Genomic DNA, 26,931 nt, shown 5'->3' on the forward strand with positions numbered 1-26,931 from the left:
ATCAATTACAAAATAAAGTAATAATTATTCCCTTGGAAATATCTAATATCATAAACACTGCAACGCGGTGATTTCATCCATATTTATCTGTCAATGTGAGTTTTTTTGTTATGTAAATATATTCAGTTTTTCGGGACGTTGCCTGGGTAATATTGGTAAACTTGAGGCTTCATTAATATCCAATAGGCTTAAAGCAAATACGACAAGAACTAAATTATAATGTAGAGATCATGAATATTCATTAATCATCAAGCAACACCAGAAATAAGAAGAAGCAAAATAATGATACAAGAAGAATGAAAGATATGTATGGAGAGCTGATCATTGCATTTAAGGTTTATGTTAAGTATACAGACCATTATCTTCGTTACTTTTATGTTAAAATCTTACTATAATACGTCAAAGTCACTTGTTCCTATTGTCTTCAAAGAAACACCATTAGAGATCATAATAATGGAACACAGAACTGGATTAAAAAAAAAAAAAACATGTCATTGTTATTAATTAATATCTAAGACAACGTTTCAGTATACTTTTGAGTAACACAATCAATGGTATAACAGTAGACAGCCAGTCATTGTTATTATGATAACATTTCACAATATTCTTGTAATATTCACTGTATGACGCGTGAGAAATATCAAAGATTAATTAATAATATAGAAAAAGGAGGAACGAAAGAAAGCAACTCAATCTTTAAAGAAAGTAAAATTAATAAATGGATGAAGTAGAATGCAATCTAATAATTAATGACTAAATATAAAAATATTTAGAGCAAGTATTAGATGTAGTCTTAGCGTTGTTCTAAATCGAAGGAAAATATCGGAATATAAAGAAATAAAGAAGATCTAACATAAAATGAAACCAGTAGAACTATTAATAAAGCGCATTAAAATAACAATGAAAGAATAATGAAGAGAATATACTAAACAGAGCCGATCTTTGTAATTAAGGATTACTTGATATACACATAATATTATCAGCTTTAGTTACACCAAAATATGTAATGCTAAAACAATAACTGTTTAACATTCTGCTAATGTACCTTATCAAAGAAGACGGTTAATGAAGACAAAATGAAAAAATTCAAAACTTATTCAATTCTACGAGTCTTGTGTCTTATCAAAGTCAAATGTTATTTTCCTCAAATGCATAAGTGACCTAAAGTGACTTGCTCATCGATTGCTTAACTAGCATAGACTATTAAAATGATCGATAGCTTACCTATCACATCATATTAAAATGATAGATAGCTTACCTATCACATAATATTAAAATGATCGATAGCTTACCTATCACATAATATTAACATGATCGATAGCTTACCTATCACATAATATTAACATGATCGATAGCTTACCTATCACATAATATTAACATGATTGATAGCTTAACTATCACATAAAATATTAACATGATCGATAGCTTACCTATCACATAATATTATGATGATCGATAGCTTACCTATCACATAATATTAAAATGATCGATAGCTTACCTATCACATAATATTAAAATGATCGATAGCTTACCTATCATATAATATTAAAATGATCGATAGCTTAACTATCAACTAATATTAAAATGATCGATAGCTTACCTATCACATAATATTAACATGATCGATAGCTTACCTAGCACATAATATTAACATGATCGATAGCTAACCTATTACATAATATTAACATGATCGATAGCTTACCTATCACATAATATTAACATGATCGATAGCTTACCTATCACATAATATTAAAATGATCGATAGCTTACCTATCATATAATATTAACATGATCGATAGCTTACCTATCACATACTATTAACATGATCGATAGCTAACCTATTACATAATATTAACATGATCGATAGCTAACCTATCACATAATATTAACATGATCGATAGCTTACCTATTACATAATATTAAACATGATCGATAGCTAACCTATTACATAATATTAACATGATCGATAGCTAACCTATCACATACTATTAACATGATCGATAGCTTACCTATCACATAATATTAACATGATCGATAGCTTACCTATCACATACTATTAACATGATCGATAGCTAACCTATTACATAATATTAACATGATCGATAGCTAACCTATCACATAATATTAACATGATCGATAGCTAACCTATTACATAATATTAACATGATCGATAGCTAACCTATTACATAATATTAACATGATCGATAGCTAACCTATCACATACTATTAACATGATCGATAGCTTACCTATCACATACTATTAACATGATCGATAGCTTTCCTATCACACACTATTAAAATGATCGTTGGGTCGATTCTCCTTTAATCTCACAAACAAGTAGAAACATTAAAAGATGCAGTAAAATAAAAACTTGAAGGAAATAATAGCAATGAAAAATTAAACACAGAGATAATACCATTGTATTTAATTTTAATTAATGTACAGAACATTATCAGAGTTATTATTATATTCAATCAAATTATGTAAGCTCAGGTGATCGTATCCTGTCTTGACAGCGTAGGCTTTATTTAGGACTATACAGTAATAACAACGGAGGGCATTAGAAGACAAGGGAAATTAGGGGGAGGGGGTCTGACCACCTCTGTTGTATCTGTTGCTTGGTTTTGAATAATGCAAAAGTATTGTATCTAGCCAACCAATGTCTCGGAGACGATATTTGTATGTATTTGTATGTATTTTAAAGTTTAAATAGTAACTCGCGAAGAAGCCATCATTGGTTTATCAAAGCCGCAAGTTGACCGAAGTCAGACTCTCAGATTCATATTCAACGTCCATGATTATGAAATGTCAATTGTCAACAACTCTGTAACTGGACGACATACATTAATCTTGGAGTGACTCGAACTCGAAACCCTATGATCGAAGGTACAGGCGTTAACCACTGAGCTAACACTCCTGAGCTTGCACACTGATCTTACACTATTTAACAAATTCACCAATATTATAGTCTCAACCTACTGAAATTATTACGTACCGATTACGTCATATATCTCTTTCACATTATGGACAAAATGTGTAATGAAAAAGAAAAAAAAAAAAGGATAAAGTAAAGTATAATGAAGAAAAACCTTTCTTCTTGTTACAAAACGTTTAACAGTTTACATTGAATCATGACGTCATAGCTTGCTATAGGCCTATATACATTTTCTGAAACATCACGAGTGAAAGCAACCCTTTCAGAACTGTTCACTGTTTAATGAAATGTGAGTCAGCAGATTGTTGAAAATAAAAATAATCTGTTTGCAGAAAGAACAATACCAGGAACTGACAATTGCTATTGTTGGTGATTATTTCTCATTCATATGTATATAGAGTGAAGACTCATGAATTATAATTAATATACAATCACATGTGTAACATATAATGTAACTTGATTGTTGTTGGACGTTGAAACGTTATACAGATACGTTTAGTGATGAACCATAACTAAGGTAGAGATCACACGATATGTCAATGCCCAAAGCAGTTCCAATGTGTTGTAATTCACTCTGTTTTCAATAACAAGTTTTAGGTTTCAACGACGTTTTCGTTTGAAGCCAATTAACAAATATTAATATTACTCACAAATAAAGGGGCATCAACCCGCCCCTCTTTCTCCCATATAACTTACAGCCCATGAAATACTACATACATCTAACCAATTTTCCTCCATTTTTAGTTCATTTGTTCTGGTGATAATTGCATTCAAGATCTGTTGAAAAGTTTGAAAAGCTCTTTTCGTTTCTAAGATATACGCATTTGAAATCTCGATAAATCTGGGACACTCGTTAAATATATGCAAACTATGACGTAGAGTGTTGCGCTCATCATAATTTCTTATTTTAGCCTTTAAGAATTTCACTCCTAATAACAAGCCCACATATATCATTTGCATAATGCGATGTTTTTTTTTCAAAGAAGACAGTAAAATATCTCAACATTTCGCCTTAGGACACAAACCTGTGTTCAGTGTTCTTGAAACGTATATAAAGTATTTTCCTGGAGATTTATAAACCTTCAGGAATTGAAGTGTCTTCAAGTGAAAAAAAGAACATGTGACACAAAAGAAATGTCGTGTAAGTGACAGTAAACACATTGTTGATGTTTTAGTATGTATTCACATAATTTAACTTTCTACTCAAAAGGGAACAAACCTAGACCTGTATAAGTATAACAGTAATCTACTTCGTGAATTGAAGTAACCAATGTTTGTCTTAAACTGTATGTGTGTGAGTCTGTGAATGTTTTGCACACTGTCTGAGTAATGTCCTTATTATAAGTATCACGCCACCCACTCATAATCAACTTAATTCTGAAATGTTCTTTCTATTATCGGTCAGGTATATCACTAAATCCCATCCATCAGTGCATATGGTCCTACAGGAATAAGGGTCTGATGACGAAGCAATCGTGCCGAGGGGTAATATGCAAATGTGACATACTGAAATTCAAACTAGAGGGTCTTGTTGACATCGTGAGGTGTTAATAGTATTAGACAACCTTCCAAAATAAATGTAAAAGTTGACTTGTTTGTTACTACATTCTTTCAGCATGATACTAAAGTGATTTGATGACGTCATTTTGATGTCGGCGACTGTCAGGCGATGCTCTAATTCTACTGGATAATTCCGCAAAGAGCTGCAATATAGAAAAGCGTCACGTGCTGTAGGTTAAATATATTTACAAATTCATCTTCGATAGTGTAAACAAAGGCTTTCAATCGGAGTCAACCTTCACGTACTTTATATTATACATACAAAACTATAATTAATTATCACATTATATTCATTGTAGCGATGATTGATACTCAGGGTCAAACACTTATTGTTCATACAGTACATATATATTCGCCTTCTGTATCCAGAACAAAGAGTATAGTAGAATGAATGCACTAGAGAGAATGCGGTCTGGAAGCAGTGCGCCACCAAATCAGTACAACAGCAAAGAAACAGGGAAATATCAAGGAATAATGGAACCACTTATAGGCAGTACTTTGCATCCACAATAGACCCCCCTCACCCCCATCAATTCCAGAGTGTCTGACGTTATCTCTGTTCCATACATAACCATGTATAATGATGCAGCAGATACCCATCACCACAACACTATACCAACATATTATGATGACTTATAAGGCTTTGCTGTTCTGTCGTAATATCTAGTGATTAAAATATTAACTAATAACCTTATTCTATCACCTAATTCTACACTGAATTGTGACTTGAAATAACGTGGAAGCAGAAATGACTTTACAAGTGACGTCTGTAGTGTATTTGTAACAAAACAACAACAACCTCTTTGTTTACAGCAGACCATGAAATTCTTGATCTGTTTAAATATACGGTTAACAAGCTTTGATTTATCTTTCCTTGATCCTCAGCTGAACAATAAGGCATTGAATAATTTAGCCCAGACACAACTCTCTTCTTATTCACATATTGAAATGATGTTTGTTGTCCCTAGAAGTCACGTCACCATATTGATATCGGATGTTTTCCGCATTAGTGTTTTAAATAATTACAGCTTTTGTTTACATTTGCATTAAATGGAGACAAATAATGCGTCATTTGTATCCATTACAGTGGTTGGAATACATGACCAACAAGCACTAGATCCTAGTATAACTGTTTCAGCGATATTACGAATGGTCGCTGATAAGCAAATGCATCTAGTAGAAAGGAAGCTTATATATTCGCCAACATTTGTCAAACTTTTTCAATGCTCATATCGACACAGTTAAAAATAAAAAAGCGGAATGATGTTGAATGATGTTGACTTACTGTTCCTGCTTCCTCTACGTCATTCAATCAAATCCCAGTCTTCCAAGTATCCTTTTGAAGACCCTCTAAATAAGAGAAAAATAAGACACAAATTGAAGGCACTGTAGGAACAACCAACTATACACAAAAGGCCAAAAGTGATTATTAACACAACCTTACTTTTAGACCTCAGTATAACATAACTTTATATGGTTTATTCTTTCTCTAATCTTTAGCCCTTCAGACTCACCCCATTATCTTAAGTAGTGGCTTTCAAGTGGAAAGAGGCATTAAGGACGACTTTAGACACAATTATATTGTTAATATGCTGTAGTGATAGGAAACACCGTTAGCAGTTCAGGGAGTAATTCTATTACACAGTTAATATTTAAGAAGTGACACTATATACATATGTGGATCATCAATGATAGTGGCTGTACGGCTTAGTCTAACACACAGACCCTTACAGACAATTATTATAAATTTCCACCTTTTATCGCCCTGCCTATCATAAAAGATAACAACAGATCACTAAAGCTTAGAGAGCTAGTCTGGTTTGCATGCATGGGACACTATAAAATGCAATTATTGGCCTATAGCATATAGCCGAGCCTACTAAGTTCTAGAGGAAAGTGGCACTAATACTGTACATAACAAATTCACGTTCATGAATTTTGGTTGGTAAGAACAGATATTAAAGGCCTGATAGTACTTTTTTAGGTGTGGTATATTCTCTACCAGTCATGCCAAACCTAACTGCAGAAGAAAACTTCTTAAATATCTATAGACCCCAATTGTGGCCATGCAATTGTACAATAATGGGAATATTCCATTTCAAACACTGATATAGAGTTGTAATTCAATTTTAAGGCACTTCAGCTAGAACTACCAATTCTGCAGCCCATATATTTGTGTGTGTTTGTTTGTTTGTTTGTTTTTTTTTGGGGGGGGGGGCAAAAAAACATATCTCCTTGATCATGAATTTTCTTATCTCTTTGAAGGTGTTCATCTTTGCATAGATAAACCAGACAACAGACTGTCTATTGTCTAGATTCTATTGCAAAACTATCAACGTTGATGTAACAAGTTATGTTCAACAGGATGTCAAAGCGTCATTGCCCTGTAGACCTACGAACAAGTCTCCATAGCATTCCTGTAACTGGATTATGGAAACAGGTAAATATTCAATCTGTTTTAATTGCACAGGATGTCCGCAGTATGCAGTGAAGGTTTAGTTTAGTTAATGTCACTCTTTCTGGACAAATGAAACATTTACAAGTTTAAAGGTAGTCTGTATTGGCCCTAAATTTTGGCCACTTTAATTGCTAGAAGTTTTCAAAAAGTACTTTCCTGGGGGTAATAACCCTTTAAATTGTGCTCAGACATTCTAAATGATGACACAAGATGATTGAATGTCCCAGTGAGGTAAATTTCCTCCAGGGAAATAAACATACTTACAGAATTTTGTCCATAGTGAAAATTTGGCATTTTTAGGGCCTATACAGCAAACCTTTAAGCCACACTCTGGCCTAACTGCAGAGCAACCATCAATATAGGCATATAATTGTAAGTTGCAAAAAGTGGCGTATCATTTTTCTGGTTTAGTGGTTGAAGCGATTGTAAATATATGGTACAGTATGGTGTAAGTTACATTTTTATGTTTGCAAGGTAAAAATAATTGGCCTAAATCCACCAACACCCTGTTTCGATCAGATATCCCACTGTTTCTATCGAGATCTGTGTACAGAATGAAGCAATGGAATAGAACAACAGTCAAGGCAAAGCCTGCAACTTGCAAAAAAAAATTAAATTAGCAACTAAATGCTGTCTCCTTTCTTAACAGGTTGGTGTTGATCTTATTGGTCCTCTACCAGTGACAGCTGCCAAGCGACTGTACATGATAACACTGTCTGACTTCTATTCAAAGTGGCCTGAGACTAAGGCAGTGCCTTACAAGACTGCAGCATCAACTTCTTATTTCATTACTGATGTGATGATGAGGTAAGCATGTCTTAAAAAGTGAATAATTTTCTGTAGTTAGTTCCAATATGAATGGCATCATATCTGTTATTTGTACCATGCAAATAACTTGTAGTGCATGGCAGAATGCTGTGTTTGAGTATAACTTATTTCCAAATAGGTATTAAGCATACAGAAAGGTCACGAAGGTAGGTGAGAACTGAGAAAGTGTACTGTAAATCTTTGCAGGTTAAGTCCCCATTAACAAGTTTATATGTAAGTAGTTTTTGTTCCTATATTTACTTGCAAAGTTTCCACCCCTGGTGCTTAAGCATATAGCCTGACAATTGTCGTCATTTGATTTACATCCCCAAGAAGTGATTTTGGCTGGACATGTTTCACTGCAGCAGACACAGTTTATTTGTTCAAACAAATGATGAGTAAATAATTAAGACCACATTCCACAGCTAGACACCACCTATTGTGTGTTGTTTTTCAAAAAGGTGTTGGACAGTTTGATATTGTAACCACAGGGAACTTTTCTGTTTAGAAAGTGTGAACTTATTACTACTTGGCTGTTTTGACAGGAACTTCGACAAGATAAGAGAGATAATGTATCAACTGAGTTTTGGTACCATTTCTCTGTTAGGTCCGTTGTGGAAAATTGCTAAATGTGTTTGTGTGTGTGGTGGGGGATATTTCCTGAAACCTGGGAGAGGAACCCCTTTTTCTTTGGCAAAATAAGGCAATGTTTAGGTCTCTTGATGCAAAATGATGTATAATAGTACATTTTACCATAATAATGGTTAGCTAGCATTATTTGTTTTTGCATTTGGGTCATACAGAGGGTGTTTTGAACCCCCATGGATCCTGATTCAGGACAATTAATGTTTGATCGGCATTAAACAGTCATACCATGCACACATACATCAATAGAGCACCAAAAGTCATCAAACTTCTGTTGTATCCTAGCTTAATCTAATTTGATAAATTTCTGATATTAAATTTAATTAATATGTCACAAATGTTGTATTGGCTCATGTGGTTAAAACTTTTCAGGTTTGGTAGTGAACTGTACAATATAGCGCCAAAATTATGACATGCAATCTCCAATTAAAAAAATGGAGCCAGTAATCCCATAAACATGTAGGTGTCACAATAAAAGATCATCCAATTAACTCAATGCCTAAGCATAGTTCAGTTGTACACTGTACAGTCTACACTTAACCAATATGGTGAATGTTAATTATCTTTGTAGTGGAGCTTACACATAACCTTTTCAAGATGAAAATTGATTTTATATATGACTTACAGTGTGGCATTCACTACTCATAATATTGCTTTCAACTTTTATTTTGCACAGATTTGGTTGTACTGATATCTCATCTCTGACCACCAATGGAGGGAGTATGTATGAAGTTAACAGAAGACCCCAGAAGACATGTCTAGACAATTTTCTTGGCAGTTAACTTGTTACCGACAATAATCTTGTCTTTCACTCTAACATATCATGAGAGAAAAATTCGTCGGCTGCTATACGTTTAAGCAAAGTCATGCCATTGACTTTTCACTGCCAGTCGTTCGGTGGAAATCCATATATTTGTAGTTCAAGTTGAAGGGTTGTGACGCTCGAAATTCTATATCACCTCATTACTTCATTAAATAACAAATACGAAGGCGTGTTTCTTGGTTCTGGAAATTGTGTTCAAGATAAGTTCTCATAGTAAAACATATAACCGACCATATTCTGCTTCCTGTTGTAACTTTTGCTGTTATGGATTTCTGTGTAAGTCTTAACGAAAAACCTGTTGGATACATGAGAATCAGCTATTTTATTTGTAATTTACAATCAAGATTTAACTTTTGACGGTATCAAGTTGCACATTAAAGCATTTTATAGGTAATCCTACTGTTTGTGAAAAGCAGTTCAAAGGGGGAATTCTAATAGGGAAACTTCTGCATGGCATGGCATTGAGGTCTTTACCAAACTCTAAAGAGGATGTTCTTCATGTGGATTATGAGAGTTTCAAGTACATATTGTTTGAAGAAGAGTGACAGTAGTATATCATTCTAATCAAGCAATACCTCCCTGCTTGAAGGATGCTCTAGAAAGCATGGATTATCTTTAGTTGCATCAGAGCTACAAAGGGAGAGTCATCATTCCAGTTAAATTTCCCCATGCAGGGGGTAGGAAGTGGGGGTGGGCACACAACATCAGAGGGACAATTTCTCATTCCACAACCACCACTCGTTATGCTATATACCGATACACACCGGCAATATCACTTAAATATATATGATGTGTTAGTATGTTATCAATACTATTTATTGAGATTCTTTATTGTTAACCATGCTATGAAAAGATATGGGATGCCATTTTAAAAATAGTATGTACAGACAGCGCCCCCCCCCCCCTCGGCTCCTGGCTCCCTGATCCCATGTATAATCATTTTTTCACTCTTTGCCCAGTCTGATATAGATTCAGAATATTGTGTTTGTGCATGACTATCATCCAATTTCATGTTTTGATTTTTACTATATTAACTTTCTTTGAACAAACTTTTCTCTACAAGAATGACATATTTAAAGTGTGAGAAACATGATGAGACAAAAAATCTAGCATATTGCATCCTGCTCTGTCCTATTTGCTTTATTCTTTCCCTTGTTTGGCTTTGTTTTGTTTCCTGTATGTTGTACAGCTCTTTTGAAGAGGATATCATTCTAATATATCTTTTCTAATTTGAACCACTTTTGTCCAATAAGAAACATTCATAATAAGAAACAACGAACCTTTATCACTGGAATTGCCTGGAATGCCATTTGTCTATACAAATGAAGATTTGCTTCGCGCATGGCCATCACAACAGGCTTAGGGGGCAGGGGTGGGGAAATGGCCTTCCACCCTGTTGAGAGGGAGAAAACCTTGACTCGACGATTGAGTGACAAAAATAAGGAAGGGTAAAAAAGTAAACAATAAAGTAGTAATGAAAGTCAATAAATAGGTGTCAAGCCCATACGGAGAGGGTTGGGGCTGTGTTGACATTTTCAAGGTCAGAGAAGTATCTTCCAGCTACTTCGTGGTTGTTATTAGCAAACAAAAATATTTTGGAACTCATCACAGATAGGTCACAGACTTAAGAAGACCCCTCCCCAGGACACAAATTCGATAACTTACCATCCCAACTCCCCCCCCCCTTATCCTTGCACTCAAAATTATGTGTATGGGCCTGAGTTTTGTATACAGCGTTGCCGATTTCGTTTAGGATGTAACTTGAAAACACCCTCGGTTCCCGTCCTATAATGAGCTTTACGCAGGGATGAAATTTCATATTGGCTAGGCAACTCTCGTAGACCCATGAAGTACAGTTACCATACTTGCCAAAACTTACCCACTGTGTGTTAGGGAAATACGGCAACAATGAAGTTTGGACTCCTAAAGTTCGTAATATTTTACCTCTGCAATTATCATTTTTTGTTGTAGCTGTTGCATTCCCTATCCCGTACCCGCCCTCCGTTGGGAGGAAGTTAGTTTTATACTATCTCTCCCTCTGTAAATATGACTATGAACGCAATGTAGTTGCCGAATACAACATGCAACATATACGGAGGATAACATAGCAGCAATCACAACAAAAACATGATTAACATCTTTTACAGATGGAAGACATTACTTTTTCTTCTTTTTTTCCCGTTCTAATTTCGTTTTGCAGTAACGCACAACGTCTCATTTATTTCCTCTAACATCTAACTATGTATGCATCTGCTCTAATTATTGATATAATGAACTCAATTGCCTTTTGAATGTCGTAATGCTTAAATTTTATGCGGGACAAAATATGCTATGAAGTATTTGCGGACATTCTGTACCAGGACATTTCATCCGGTGGGACTATATGTGCTGTGAGGGTGGGACACAATTTTCCGCAGATAATGTCCGACCGGACTAAATATGCTGGTACAAAGTGTCCGCGGAGACACTTTGTACAGGGGGACACTCTGTACTGTCACACCGGCCGTTCAATCTCGTCTTATGTACAAGGATACCGTTGCCATGGAAAAACTACGTCATACGCTGGATACAACAGAATTGAGGCTATGATCGAACCTGGGAACATTGATCAAACAGTGACAATCATATCATGCTATCTGAGATTCTGTATTGACACCACGATACCGGTTAAGGAGTTTCGAGTGTATCCCAATATGCACCTATTGATGAATAATCAGATTAAGTGCCTGCTGAAAGAGAAACATCAATTGAGGGGGAATAACAATGAAGTAAGAACTATTAACAGGCGCGTATGCAGGATTTTCTAACCCGGGGGGCGCGAATTACTATCTAAGCGGAGCGCCACCATCAGTTGGCGCGGAGCGTACAAGAAATTTTCTGGTTTGATACCCCCCAGATCACCGGAAATGGCACTTCTCGGGCTCGAAAATGACCAACCAGATGTACACTTTTGCCTAAGAACCAAGTATTTCCCAAAAGTGTTTTTCCATCCATAACCTTTTTGAAGATTGTCACCAGTCACACATCATGTTCGACCTCATTGCATGTCCTATGGATCATTGCTTTTGTAGGTGATTCTACGTCACGGCCCACAATAGCCGAAAGCCCCACTTTTCAAGGTTTTAAGCCCATTATTTGTTCAGAATTTGAAAATTCACATTTCTCGTGAACAAAATCACTTAAAAGCATACCCATAATGTTGCACAAAATTCAATCTATGGACAACCAATATAGAAAAACCTCCTGCAACCCCTAACAGACAGGTCAAAATTGCAAGAGTAGAGGAAAGTATGATGAAGAATGTTGGTCAGGAAATTTTCGAAAATTCCGACACAGTTAATTTATTGGTGTCGAAATATTAAAACCTCTTATAATGGCTATTATAAAACTTGGTTGAAGGAACAGAAAAATAGCAGATATTTCCGATATCAGGTATATCGAAACCGAACACTACACACATAGGCGTAGGTCCCGTAGGAGGCGGGGCTGCAGCCCCCCCCCCGCAACAAAATGTTTTTCCCATTTTTTTCGGGCGCCTACTGAAAGAAAAATAAATAGCAACAATAGCTTACAAATGATCTCCTTGGTAATTAAAATAAAGTTCTAAGCTTGGCCGACATTACTACTGTAAAAGAGAGTATTGACATAAATGGATCTGTATGCTTTTTCTCCATCTACATAAGATATTTCGTTGTTTACATTAGCATCCAGCGATATACTGTGCAACTTTCACGGACCGTAAGGTACACGATGCCATGCAATATAATGACCGATGCTTGCTTATATGATATTGGCATCGATATGTTGAAGGCGCGCTTCGCGCACGAAAAATTTTAGCTTTTTTTCGGGCAAGTCATTACAGCCCCCAAATCCAAATTTGGCTCCTACGCCTTTGACTACACACATAGACAGTTTTTGAGGCTGTTCATCGTGGAACATGCATTTCAATGCTCACTGATATGATGTTATACCTGCTCTTTGCTTTACAAATTCGAACAGGCGTGTAGCGAGTAATTGCCAAGGGAGGGGCGAAGCCTGTAGGCAAACTATCTAAGCGAAGCGCCACCATAGGTTGGCGCGAAGCGTACAAGAAAAATTTTGGCCGAAAATGCCTCCCAGATCGCTGGAAATGACACTTCCCAGGCCTTGTAAGTTGCATCTAAGCATTGTCTATTTTGAAATTACTAGCGATGTCATAAAGAAAATTTTCTCGGGGGGGGGGGCGGTCGCTCCTTCCCGAAATGCGTCATGTTCCCCGACGAGTCGGTCGAGTTCAAGACCAGCCACAGTTGGTTCCATATAGCACAATTGTACAATTGTTTAAGGCGTCCACACACACACGCGCGTTATGATAAACCATATATAGTATTTATATAGATACATTAGTGAGAGAGGAAAAAATGGAAACGTCAAAAATGGAGTTGTCGGTGTAAGGGGTAGGGTGATGCGCACACCCCCTCCGTAATCCTTGATCTGTCACTGGCTACCGTGTGTATATAATAGGGATCGGCGCTTTAACTATGACTGTTCCTCTTTCTCTTCCCGGGGTCTTGGCTATCTTCTACTCCCTCCTTTCTCCTTTTTCTCTCTTTTTTTTTCTTTTTCTTTTCCCTTCCTTCCTCTCCTCCTTTTCTTTTTTCCCCCTCCTTTTCCCTTTTTTCTTCTCTTTTTTTCTCTCCTCTTACCCCTTCCCCGGGGGGCGCGCGCCCCCAACGCCCCCCTGGATACGCGCCTGATTAACGCTAGTATTAAATCAGAAATCCGCTCCGCTAAGCATCAGTACAAAGACCGGGTGATGTCGAAAGCGACTACTAATCCGAGAGAAATGTGGAGGGGTCTGAAAACCATGATGGGGTGCAACAAATTACCGGAACCCGATTATGCGAATGTGGAGGCGAATGATTTGAATAGATTCTTCTGTCGTTTTGAAAGAACAGATCACGATTTCAACCCACCCGATGTTGATGAAGAACGGGAGCCTCCCTTTTTGCTTTCTGACGTCATTGCCGTACTCAAGGCAAGTAGACCTTCCAAATCATGCGGTCCCGACGGTGTCCCCGGCGCGAAATTATTTTTCCCACTTCGACGCGGCCATATTAGCATAATGGGCGTGGACTATCGGTCGTTGTTACGGCTTATTGGTCTACGTCACAGACTATGCAGTGATATCTCTCGGGTGTTTGTTTGGGTGCTGAAAGTTCTCAATTAAGTTACATGTCAGGGATTCTAGTACACGTACCAGTATAATAAATAGTTTAGTACAGAGGGACATTGCTATTTAGTCATAGTTATAGCAGGGAGCTGCTACTCTATCAGTAACAGCTCCCTGGTTATAGTTAATACAGACGCAAGTGACAACTGTTTAATAAAATGGGTAGAATATTTCAAGTCTGTAACAATACCCAGTAGCGTACGTAAACTAATGATGAAAGCACGTAGGCTCCTTACTGCCGTTTAAAAGGGGTTCATTTATAAATGAACAAATAATTTAGAATGATGGATAAAACAATATGGGGCACAATACAATACATGTATCTTTGTAGGTTTTTAGCATTGAAAGGTCAGTGGGCCTACCTGGTGTAATATGAAGTGTAATAATCAATACCACGGGAGGTTCATTTATAACTTTTCCAGACCCTGCTGTCACGGGAGGTTCTTTTCCAAACTTTTCCTGACACGGGAGGTTCATAACACATCTAATAAACAAACACAGTTTGATTTTGTGATGGAATTTACCTCAAGAGCTCCATAAGACCCGATTGACTGGGAGAAGCAGTCGCACATCATCATGGATCTCATGAAGTCATGTCTTATGCCTGAGTATATTGGGCCTGAGTATATTAGCTGAGTATATAATTAAAGAGCTATATACGTAAGAGCTCGAAGTCGAAGTCACAAACTTGCCGGCCTCTGACGTATTTCATAAGCCACGCCCATGTGGCCGCGTCGAAGTGGGAAAAATAATTTCGCGTCCCCGGCTGGCTACTGAAACATTGTCATCTTGAACTTGCCGAAATTCTTTATAAGCTATTCACTCAATGTTATAAAAGTGGATACATTCCTAATGACTGGATACGAAGTAAGATTATCCCATTGATGAAAGTGCCTCACCCAGTGGAAAAGAAGGACTACCGGCCCATTGTTTTGACTAGTGTCATTATGAAATGTTTCGAGAAGCTTATTCGCACTGAAATCATAGAATGTATTCCATCATTGGACATGTATCAGTTCGCATTCCGCAGTGGAAGATCAACTGTGGATGCGTGTTTGCTGTTGGATACAGTTCTACGCCATCATGTGGACACTGTCGGTAATTTTGCCAGGGTTTGTTTTATGGACTTTAGCTCCGCATTTAACACTCTAAGCAATTCGAACTTACTTCGTACGTTAGATGCTCATGTAAACAATAACATCATTTCATTGCTGTATCACTTTTTATTCAACAGAACTCAATATGTATACTGTGATGGGGATCATGGGGTCAGCAGTGAAGATATTGTCACTAATACTGGTGTCCCACAAGGGTGTTGTTTATCACCATTGCTGTTTGCCGTTTACACTGATTCCTTGTCCACACTTTATGAAAATGTTTACATTATAAAATATGCAGATGATACGGCTATTGTTGGTTTGTGTAATGATAAATATCCACAGAGCATTGTCAATTACCACACAGCTATTGCGGAGACTGTAGCGTGGTGTGAAACCAATTACCTTTTTATTAACAGCTCCAAGACCAAGGAATTAATTGTTGATTTCAGTTCAGTTCAGATGCATGATCCAGTTATAATTATAGTGAGGTTGAGGGTGTGTCAGATTTTAAATATTTAGGACTCATTTTTAATCATTCTCTCACTTGGGACTCTCATATAGGCTCTACACTTGTTAAAATAAAGCAGCGGTTATATTGTATTTATAGGTTGGGAGGATTTGGTCTAGAATATGAAAAGCAGCTTTGGCTCTTCCGTTCCATGGTGTTTTCCCTCATGGTCTATTGTGCTTCTGTGTGGCTCTCTTCCTGTTTCAAGACACAACTCAATTTGATTAACAGACATTTTAGAAAGTTTTATTCTGTAGATGATCAGTACATTGAAGATATTGTACTTCAGTATGTAAGAGGGATTTTGACTGATCCTGACCATCCTCTCCATAAGTTTTACACCATTCCACGTAGGTTGTATACCCTACCTCGTATGCGTACTGAACGCTTTAGGCATTCCTTTTTACCGAGGAGTATTAAGCTTTTGAATTGAACTAGATGAAATTGTTATTATATTTTTATATATATATATATATATATATATATATATATATATATATATATATATATATATATATATATATATATATATATATATATATATATATATATATATATATATATATATATATATATATATATATATATTGCATATTTTTAAACTGCGGATTCCATTTTATTATGTCTTCATTTTATGATTTTGTATGAGTATTGTTACGCTAATCTTACCTGGTGTTTACTCGCATGTCGAAATTATTCCTGAATCACGTGTATGGCAAAGCAAAATACCCACTAATGATATATTCCAGTTTTATTCTGTTGGAAAAAAATGAATTATTGCTCAAAGCCGGTTTTGTTTTGAACCGGTACTGCAGGTTTTACAACTGAAAATGAAGGCTTATAGGCAATCACATTGGATTATCGGTTAAAATTTAGACCGGTTGTCTGGTTAATAATCGGAGTTTATCATTTTTAGTCATGGTTTTTCGACCGACAATACAGACGTATCGTTCAAAATGCTAGATTATGGACTAATTAACTGGGATATTCGTTTGTATCCATATATGCCAAATGTCCATAAACGAGCAATATTTCGATAGTCATCCTGTTCAAATTATGTACATAAAAACAAGTTTGGCCTTTAACTCCCATCATAAACATATCGTTCAAACGAATGGTTTAGCTATAACTAAATTTAGCCTGTAAATGTATAGTTGTATTTACAACGTTTAACGAAATCAAATTGGTTATAATCCCTCAAAACTCCCCCGCCCCAACCTCCTAAGAATGGAAATAGCTTAAACGGTAGTAAGCTGTATATTGCTCTGATTCCACCTTTGTTTCTCTTGATGTTTAATATGTATATCATGATGTTCTTTGAATATTCATTCTTGTGAACATCAACAACTAACTTACGTCAAGGCGGCCCTTCCGATCTCAAATAAACATGGATGATCGAAATAATCCTACAACCTCACTCTGACTATCCTGACCGTAATCCACATTATTCATCTTTCGGTAATCTTGTTATAATCAAAAGATAGTTGTGTCCTTCTCCCGTGTGATTCAAACTTTATTATTTAAGAGGGCGGTTGTACCATTTATTCACAGAGATATGAGAACTGTGCGGCGATCAATGCTGATATTGAAAATGGTTTCACTTTGAACGCAATATATTTTAAGTGCATTTTTTAGATTGAATGCTAGTATGTAACGTTGGACTATTTCGTTTTAGGCCAAGTAGATTATTATTTGTATATTTAATACAAATAATTCGGTTGATTTTGATAAATCTGTTATTCACTTTAGGACTACCGTAGCAAAGTTGTTCGTTGAAATTGTTATGCTTAATTCAAACAAACAGTAAATTAAAGTTTGGATGTTTCCAGTTCATCTTTAGTTCTTCAAAGGATTTAATCTAGAAAAAGAAATAGTTAGGTGACAACGGGTTACAAGCTTTATGTACTTTATTAATTGCTCTCATTAACAGACTTAAAACAAGATACTTTAATTTGATTAACTGCAATTGAATTTTGAATACTCGGAAGATTTTGGTAACATTCTTGGTAAATCGTAATACGGCTGCTTTATGGTTTACAAAGATATGAACACTTTCTTTTATCACTGATGTGTAAAATAGCGTTTTCTTAAGAGTAACTTTAGGTAATTAAGATATCAGTACACGATGTAATAATACATGCAAATAGAATGCTTGTAAATGAAACTTACACTAAATTTGTGTCAGATTACTCAAATGTATTTTATCCTGTATTATTAGTTCAAACAGTTTATTTCTTATCAGCAGGTGTACGGCCACAGCCACATAGTTATATAGGTTGATAATATTATCATAGGAGTTTACCTTACATGGCTTGGCTAGGGAGACGAAAAAAAATGTTACACATAAGCACATAAGTTCAATTTAAAGCGTCGTTAAACGTTAATCTATTTTCACCCATAACCTAACCAAACATGATCAGGTTTTAACATCTTTTCGGTCACAGAAGCCTTTCACACCCATACCGTTCCTGTCTCACCCTCGAAATGGATCAACTAAATTGTTTGCGTTAAAATTTCTTCCCGCCAACTCCCAAAAGATGGGTAAAATATATTTTACATACGTCAACATTGTTTTATTTTTGTTTATAGTAAGATATTGAAGCGAATGTATCCCAGTACTACAGGTAAATAATGGAACGTAACCACACCAATACATCCACCCCCATTCCCCCTTCCCTCCACTTTAATCTTCCCGTGAATTATATGTGGTGCTGCATATCTTACATACCAACAGTTGATCATGACGTCATATATGCTAATGATTCAAAATTCCCAACCCCCATCCACTTCCCAGCCAATCAACTAAATTTCCCTTGTGCTAAACTTGAACTTAAGTTCGTGTTATTCCTTTACGTGTTTCTTATAGGTAGGTGGTCTTATTAAAAACTGACGTAAAATAATATCAGCCAGTTTTCCAGTCAAATTTTCTCGTTATACAACAAAATACTCTTTATAGTTGTGCAACTAGAGAGAGACTTTCGTGTTGTCAATCTTGAACTTTGATGTGTGTCCGTTGTATTTGTTTATTAATTTAATGATTATTATCAGTACGTTGACTAATTAAACAAAACAAAAAATAACTAGGAACAATCATTACCCTATAACTGAACTTTTCATCAATCTGATACTATCGCTTGCTTAGGATGAACTGCCACAATATGTCAGCTTGCGGTATACCATAGATTGCGCTGTTAACGAGAAGATATATCTCTTGCACTGCAGACCACAAAATCACACCATGAAGGATAAAATAAACCATTCACTCAGTCATAGAAATTAAACGATACAGAATCATACATTCAATTGTGAGACACAAAATATTCTGCCTTTGAATTACAGATAAAAACAAGTCTTTGGAGCAGCTAAACAGTTCTAAACAGATTCTAGTTTGGTTTGAATGGAATCATATTATATTTTAACTTACGTAACTTGGTCAGAATCCTACCTAGTTTATACATATTATCTACCGGTTTCACTAAATTTCTGTCGAAGGTCATCTGAGGTCAGGCGGGACCTACACTTGTTTCCAGAACAAGTTAGTACATAGACTAGATGTTACAAAATAAAGAAATATATTGGAGTTGTGACACAAAAATATTCTGCTTTTGAATTACGGATAGTTTCTAGATTGCTTTGAATGATATCAAATTATATTTGAACTTACGTAACTTGGCCAGGATCATAACTAGTGTGTACATATCTACCGTTTCACTGAATTTCTGTCGAAGGTCAAGTGAGGTCAGGAGGGACCAACACTTGTTTCTAGAAAAGTTTGGGATGAACTTGAAGAGAAACTTTAAATTGAAGGTACACAGAGCGACAGCGACACTATTATTAGGAGAAGAAGAATTTCTTTATCTCGACCACAACTATACCAGCCTCATCTGTTTTGAGAGTTACTGTATAGCCTAACCTTCTGTGTGACCTTGATGCAGGACAAAACAGAGTAAGAGGTTGATATTTCAAGTTAGTACATAGACTACATGTTACATAACACTGTTGACAATATATCTCTGATTAGTTTTCTTTTATTGCTTCCATTGACATTACAACATCAATATATATCAATAATTTCATTATTAGTTTCTATGATATGAACTAATGATGTAGAAACATATAAATGGGATGAATCGGTTGTAATTGTATCACAATGAGAGACCAGGATCGCCTCAAAGGGAACAAGTGTGTTTGGTTTTAATACTTGTGTACAAGCATTTGTACAAGCATAGATAAATACGAAAGATACCAAGAACAATTACAAAATAAAGGGATAATTATATCCTTGGAAATATGTAATATCATAAACACATACCGCAACGCAGTGATTTCTTCCATATTTATATGATTATCTGTGTTTGTAGTTATGTAAATATATTCAGTTTTGCGGGACAGGGCTTGGGTTATTTTGGTAAACTTTATGGCTTCAATTGGGTTAAAGCAAATACGACAAAAATTACATTACAATGAAGTGATCATGAATATTTGTTAATCATCAATCAACATCATTAATAAGAAGGAGCAAATTAACGATACCAAATGATGAAAAATGTGTATGGAGAACCGATCATTGCATTGAAGGTTCATGTTAAATATATAGAACATCATCTTCGTTATGATCATAATCATGTATTGCCATGTTATCTTACTATAATACGTTAGTCACGTGTTCCTATTGACTCCAAAGAAACATAATTAGAGATCATAATCATGGAATAAAGAACTGTATTGAAAAGCAAATCATGTCATTTTTATTAATGAATGTCTAAGACATTGTTTTAGTTTGATTTTGAATAACACAATTAATGGTATAACGATAGACAGCCAGTCATTGTTATTATTATAACATTTAACAATATTCTTCTAATATTCACTGTATTACGCGTGAGTAATATCAAAGATTAATTCATAACATAGAAATAGGAGGAGCGAAATAAAGCAACTAAATCTTGAAAAAAAAGTAAAATTAATAAATGAATGAAGTAGAAAGCAATCTAATAATTAATGACTAAATATAACGATAATTAGAGCAAATATTAGATATAGTCTTAGAATTGTTCTAAATCGAAGGAAAATGTCTGAGTATAAAGATAGTAAAGATCTGAATTAAAACGAAACCAGTAGAATCATTTATAAAGCGCATTAAAATAACAATGAAAGAACGAAATGAAGAGTAAAAATTATGTAACAAGACAAGACTGTATATGAAGCAATTAATGAAGGCAAAATGTAATATTTCAAAACTAAACTAAACTAATATTTAGTACTATAATATAAACGGAAGGTAAATATAGACGATACAATATTAAGAAAAAAAGCATATTATGTCATTGCTATTAATGAATGTCTTAGACATTGTTTTAGTTTGATTTTGAATAACACAATAGATATAGTCTTAGAATTGTTCTAAATCGAAGGAAAATGTCTGAGTATAAAGATAAGAAAGATCTGAATTAAAACGAAACCAGTAGAATCATTTATAAAGCTCATTAAAATAACAATGAAAGAATAAAATGAAGAGTAAAAGTTATGTAACAAGACAGTATATGAAGCAATTAATGAAGGCAAAATGTAATATTTCAAAACTAAACTAAACTAATATTTAGTACTATAATATAAACGGAAGGTAAATATAGACGATACAATATTAAGGAGAGTCCAACGGTCGCTATGGTTACTTGATTAGTGGAATATTAAAGTGTTTTACGTCTTCACCCAAAACGGTATCATAACATTCATGCCCACATGTACCAGATATTAACCAACAACTGTATTCCAAGTTTGGATACAACCTGTTTTACTTGAAGGTTGTGGAGTTATTGCAATATAAAATATTGGCCATTCCCAAAATTTGGGTCCAATAGAACTTTGCGCTCAAACGGTCCCAAAAATATTGGGGCCCACAAGTTCGGGTCCAAGAGTGCATAACATCATTAATATTCATAAAGTCAGAGCTAACAAATAGGGCATACCTTTTTTACTAAAATACATCTACATTTAGCAAGTATGAGAAATATCCATCACTCCGTTGTTGAGTTATCGCGGACTCAAGCATGTGTCGCAAAAGCACACACAGACACACGATTTCAATATCGCATAGGTTCCCTTTGCCTTCGATAAGGGGGAGCCTAATTTTCTTTTTCAAAATTGGTATGTACTAAACTATACATCGTCATTGTCACATACCCTAAAACAAAGTTGGGATCTTTTCCTTCCCAAAGTCAAACCAAGGAAGTATAAAAATGAACAAAAAAATAAAATGTTGCTGTCAGTGACATCACACTTGACATCATCTGACATCACACCTGCTATGACATCACAACTGTTTGCTTCAAGTTCACTTTTGGTACAACCTTGTTAAGACATCGACGTTACAGTCTCTTTTGAGTCAAAACGAAAAGAACACTTCAACAGACAGTTTTCAAAATGTAGCAAAAATTTAAAGTAACCAAATGAAAAATAATAATAAGAATTCCATTAAAAGCGGTAACAATAATGGGAACTTGCCTATCTGATTAATTTCTGTAGTAATGTTATAAATATTATATTGACGTCATTTCATCATACCTGGAGAGATTTAACTGACTGCGCATGATCAAAGCGCCCTGAACTTGACTGTTATTTTCGAAGAGTTTGCGTTAACACTAAATATAAACTTGTGTATGTTTGTTTGTCGGTGAACTATTTTGAGCGTTCATGTTATATTCTTCGTGGGCTGATGGGATCATTTAATACAACAAATAGGATATTCCGTAAACTTGATAATAAACTAAATTATTAAAATGATGATTTGAAACAAACAGAATATATCAATTGAAACAATTATAAAGCGAAGCTTAAAATAATAATAATACAATAGTAAAATGAAAATATTGATAGATGAAGTTATTGAAGTCTCAGTTACGTAATATACATAATATACATTTGTTATTTTAAAACATATGATATTACGTCATATTATTGTCTCCATGTTGAGAACGATAATTCATAGGAATATAAAGAAATGAAGAAATGCTGACATAGAAGAAACATTCCACAGATATTAATTAATATCACCTCTAAGTTCTTGTAGATCGACTTTAATAACACAATTGTATTGTAAATAACCAATGAATGTCATTTAGTCCTAACGTTGACACAATTAATGTGGCTCTACTCTTGTTAGATTTAAGAAATTACGTAACCGATACGTCACAGTTTTCATCAAAATTTAGTAGAAGGAAGAACGAAGGTAAAGTATATCATGCACTCCTAGTTACCGAGTGTATGTGGATACAGTATGTACATATTTTAACCAAAGCATTCCAAACATGTCTGCTTTAAAAAATAAGTTTAGGAATATTAACATAATTAGACGTATAATTAATTTTCTGAGTAGTCAAGTGTTTGTCGGGGTGGAGTGGAGGTGGGGGGGGGGGAGTGGGAAGTAGAGATATGGGTCTGGAATTGGGATGAATCATAACAGTACATGCAATGAAGGTTGTTATACCCTGCACACGAGGAGTGCGTGGAGGGCGAGAGCAGGTCCAGCAATATCTGATCAGGGAGTAGGTGAACAAACCTTCATCTTCCTTTACACAAGTAACGATGACTTTGTTACATACTAATTTAAATTGGAAAAAAATACTGTACATAACCGTTTAATTCCCATTATACAAATTAGCGTTCTGGTTGTGGTGCCAATAACTACTATAACATGTACTTGGTCACCAATGTGGTGGGTCTAACCCCTCCAACACCCCTCCCACCCCACCCCCCCCCCCTCCACACCTCGCTCCTCCACATACACACATAGAGAAAGGTAGGGATTGTGCTCTTTCTTCCCTCTCTCAATAGTTGACATCCAAGAAAATATGGTCTCCTATACTGATGACGTAGTGGTTGATGGATGACGTCATTAGAAGCTTGATTGGTTCTTAGCAAGTTTGAATTTGGCTTGAAGAGCAAACGAATTTAGAGTTAGAAAAGAAAGCAGATATGGACAGTAATGTTATTATTAAAATGTTAGAAATTACTTTTTGTATACTTTACAATAAAATACTAAGTAGCCTTTGTTTGGAGTTCTTTGTAGTATTTGGAGTAAGTAACAGTTTACAAACCTAATATCTTGATAGGATGGAGAAGGAATCCACTAGACACCCCATCCCCTTCTCCGAAAAAGAAAAGAAAACGCTTTCATTACATTTAAATTATGTATGCTACCTGTGGTTAAATCCTCCTAATAGGTGGGTAATATATCTTAATTAATAGTGGACGAGTTTCTCATAATTAATCATTATTTCCAAGATGTACTTCTCTGTTATCGTTTTGTTTTAAATGTCATCGAGTTAAATTCAAGAGACATAAATAGTAAATATGTTGATTGTTTGTTCAACTTGGTAATCAGTGACGTCACCAGACTATTTCAGTTGGTGGCGAATATGAGGTATATGTCTCTTAATAAGAGATAGATAGTGTACAGTGAAGTACAAATTCGACACGGACAAATGTTGTAAAAAATAATCTCAATATGCTCTGGTTTAAGAACAGTTACAAAACTTGATTTTGTTGAGTTATTAAATTGTATAAAACACAGTATTAATATGAATATTTAGGCTGCATTAAGGGGCTGACGTCATCATCGATTTAGCAATTAAAGGAGTAGTCCAGATATTTAGCATATGTTAAAGGTGAATATCTAACAAACCCAGAATAGTTGAAGAAACTTTAGTAACGCTCCATTTTCGACTATAGTATTTAAAGACTGAAATTCAGATTAAATTAAACACAATGTTAATTGAACACTTATCTTTTACTTCTTTATTGTGTATGGAATTATTAATATTATTACACAACCTAATCTCTCTACGAGATCCATTCACAATGAATGTAAAAGTTACAGTCTTCCATCAAGTCACCATTCCATTGTCTTGAGAATATAGGCATTTGATGACGTCACAATCATACGAGACTAGTTCCATGTGTACTATACTGAAGCTCTATCTGGCGCTGTTTGTAGTATTTGGGAGATGTTAACAGTTTACAACCTAAATCTTTATTAGATCCTTCCTCACTGAAATTACTGCCATCGTTTTGAGGATTGAGTGAATGACGTCACAGTCCTGCTGATAATTGGCAACGCCAGATGAACAAGCATCTTGCATTGAGCTCTAATATAAAAATAAAATGATATATATTAGGTCATATTGTTATCATAATAAATGGGTCGAATAGCATATTTATTAGTAGAATAATGGGAAAGTGATCCTAGGCAACCCCCTCCCCCCCCCCCGGGAAAGCGCCAACAATACCATGAGCCAACAAGTAATTTAACTCACCAGCTAAACAAAACACCGCCACACGGGAAACAAACGAACGATGTTTATGTTAATGGAAGGAACTTATCACTCATTTCTATACAAATAATCAGGGATCAGTTATGTTAATGAAATATATGATAAAACCAATTAAAGTTGAAGCAAATGATATTAGTGACCAGAAAAAAAATAGATAATCACAAACATAGGAATACAAATTATGGTTAAGGGTGGAGATTAATTTTAATATATTAAAATTTTACCATTAGAAATAGCAGACAATCACTGTTAACAAATATAATGTTAAATACTAAGGTAGAGAGTAGTCAGCTGTATTGACTTACAGTTACTTGCGCCTTGCCCGGTTGAATCTCGCCAGGCTTTTCCGATAACTTTCCTCATCGAAGTCCTAAACAAAAGGAAAATATAAGTAATGAATATGTATAAGATAACACAGACACAAAGACAATGCAGTATATAGTTAAATGTTGTAAATCATCATATGCATCCATATTAAAAGTGTTATTTCAGATAAATCGATTCATGTAACATAAAACTTTGCATGTTTTCAAATGTCTTGACAAATTTCTTTTTATTATTAATATTTCAGTTATTATTTTAGGGATTTCTAACGAGTACGTCCTGCAAATATTTGAGTACTGAACATGTTAAACACATGAAGGCTAAATCCATTAAACCATAGTCACTAATGCTGTAGTCGCTTTGATTCCATGCCTGAAAGGGACTGATTTTTGAAGGTTGGATTATATAAAAAGGTTCTACTGTTTGCTTGAAATATTGAAAATAAGTATATAAATAACAAAATGAATAGCATATGTAAACCCATATTGACTCACAGCACGAGGATATAATCCTTTCCCAATCTATATAAAAGGTTTCTGTGTAAAACAGGATTACTGTACATGAATCAGTTCACTTATCGCCACACTCCATACTCTTCCCTGCCGGTAACCATCAAATGACCTATTCAGGGGATTTCCCCTTGATATCACGATGAATCAATCGATGCAACCCAATGTACTATCACACATTGGTGCGATGCAGGGAAATGTTCCGTTCTGTTTATAAGCTGATCCCGTCTAGCTGAGTAGCCATTTTCAATTAAGTTGCAAAGTTTAACATTCTCATCATTATGAAAGTTCGACAATCCCTTTTAAACATTAATGTCATCGTTACAGAACCATGTCCAGGTCACTCAGCTCTCAGTATGAGCTTTTCTTAAGTATTCACAAATGTAGGAGCCAAATCAAATTGGACATTGACTCACGTGATTATGCAATAGAAAGGTTAGAGTTCCAGAGATGGTGAAGGGGCAGCATTCTTAGGGTGTTAAAATGACCAGTTTACTCCATTCTGAAGGTAAACTGATTTATAAACGTGGTTTATACATTCTCAGCTGGACCAACCCCTCTCCCTTCTTCCTCTAGAGCTTTGAAGCCAATCGTAACATTTTGTGTAAAAGTAAGTAAAATGTTGGGTAGGCCGTGTCACTATCTGACATTTATAGTTGTTCCTTTAATAAATTCCCTGAATTGATCATTATTGACATCTAACCGGATAGTTAGTTT

General features: G+C 35.1%; 1 protein-coding gene and 1 long non-coding RNA gene across 2 annotated transcripts in view; one reads left to right on the forward strand and one right to left on the reverse strand.

The window, feature by feature from the left end:
• Window positions 1-26,931, reverse strand: part of LOC139969978 (NLR family CARD domain-containing protein 4-like) — a 585,990-nt gene that overhangs the window by 101,468 nt on the left and 457,591 nt on the right. The window lies entirely within an intron of this gene.
• LOC139970138 (uncharacterized) lies at window positions 6,798-10,338 on the forward strand. Its single transcript, XR_011794039.1, has 3 exons — window positions 6,798-6,936; window positions 7,604-7,761; window positions 9,083-10,338. It is a non-coding gene; the product is annotated as an uncharacterized lncRNA (long non-coding RNA).

This window comes from Apostichopus japonicus, chromosome 7 (assembly GCF_037975245.1).
Source record: "Apostichopus japonicus isolate 1M-3 chromosome 7, ASM3797524v1, whole genome shotgun sequence".
In the NCBI taxonomy this organism is placed as follows: domain Eukaryota; kingdom Metazoa; phylum Echinodermata; class Holothuroidea; order Aspidochirotida; family Stichopodidae; genus Apostichopus; species Apostichopus japonicus.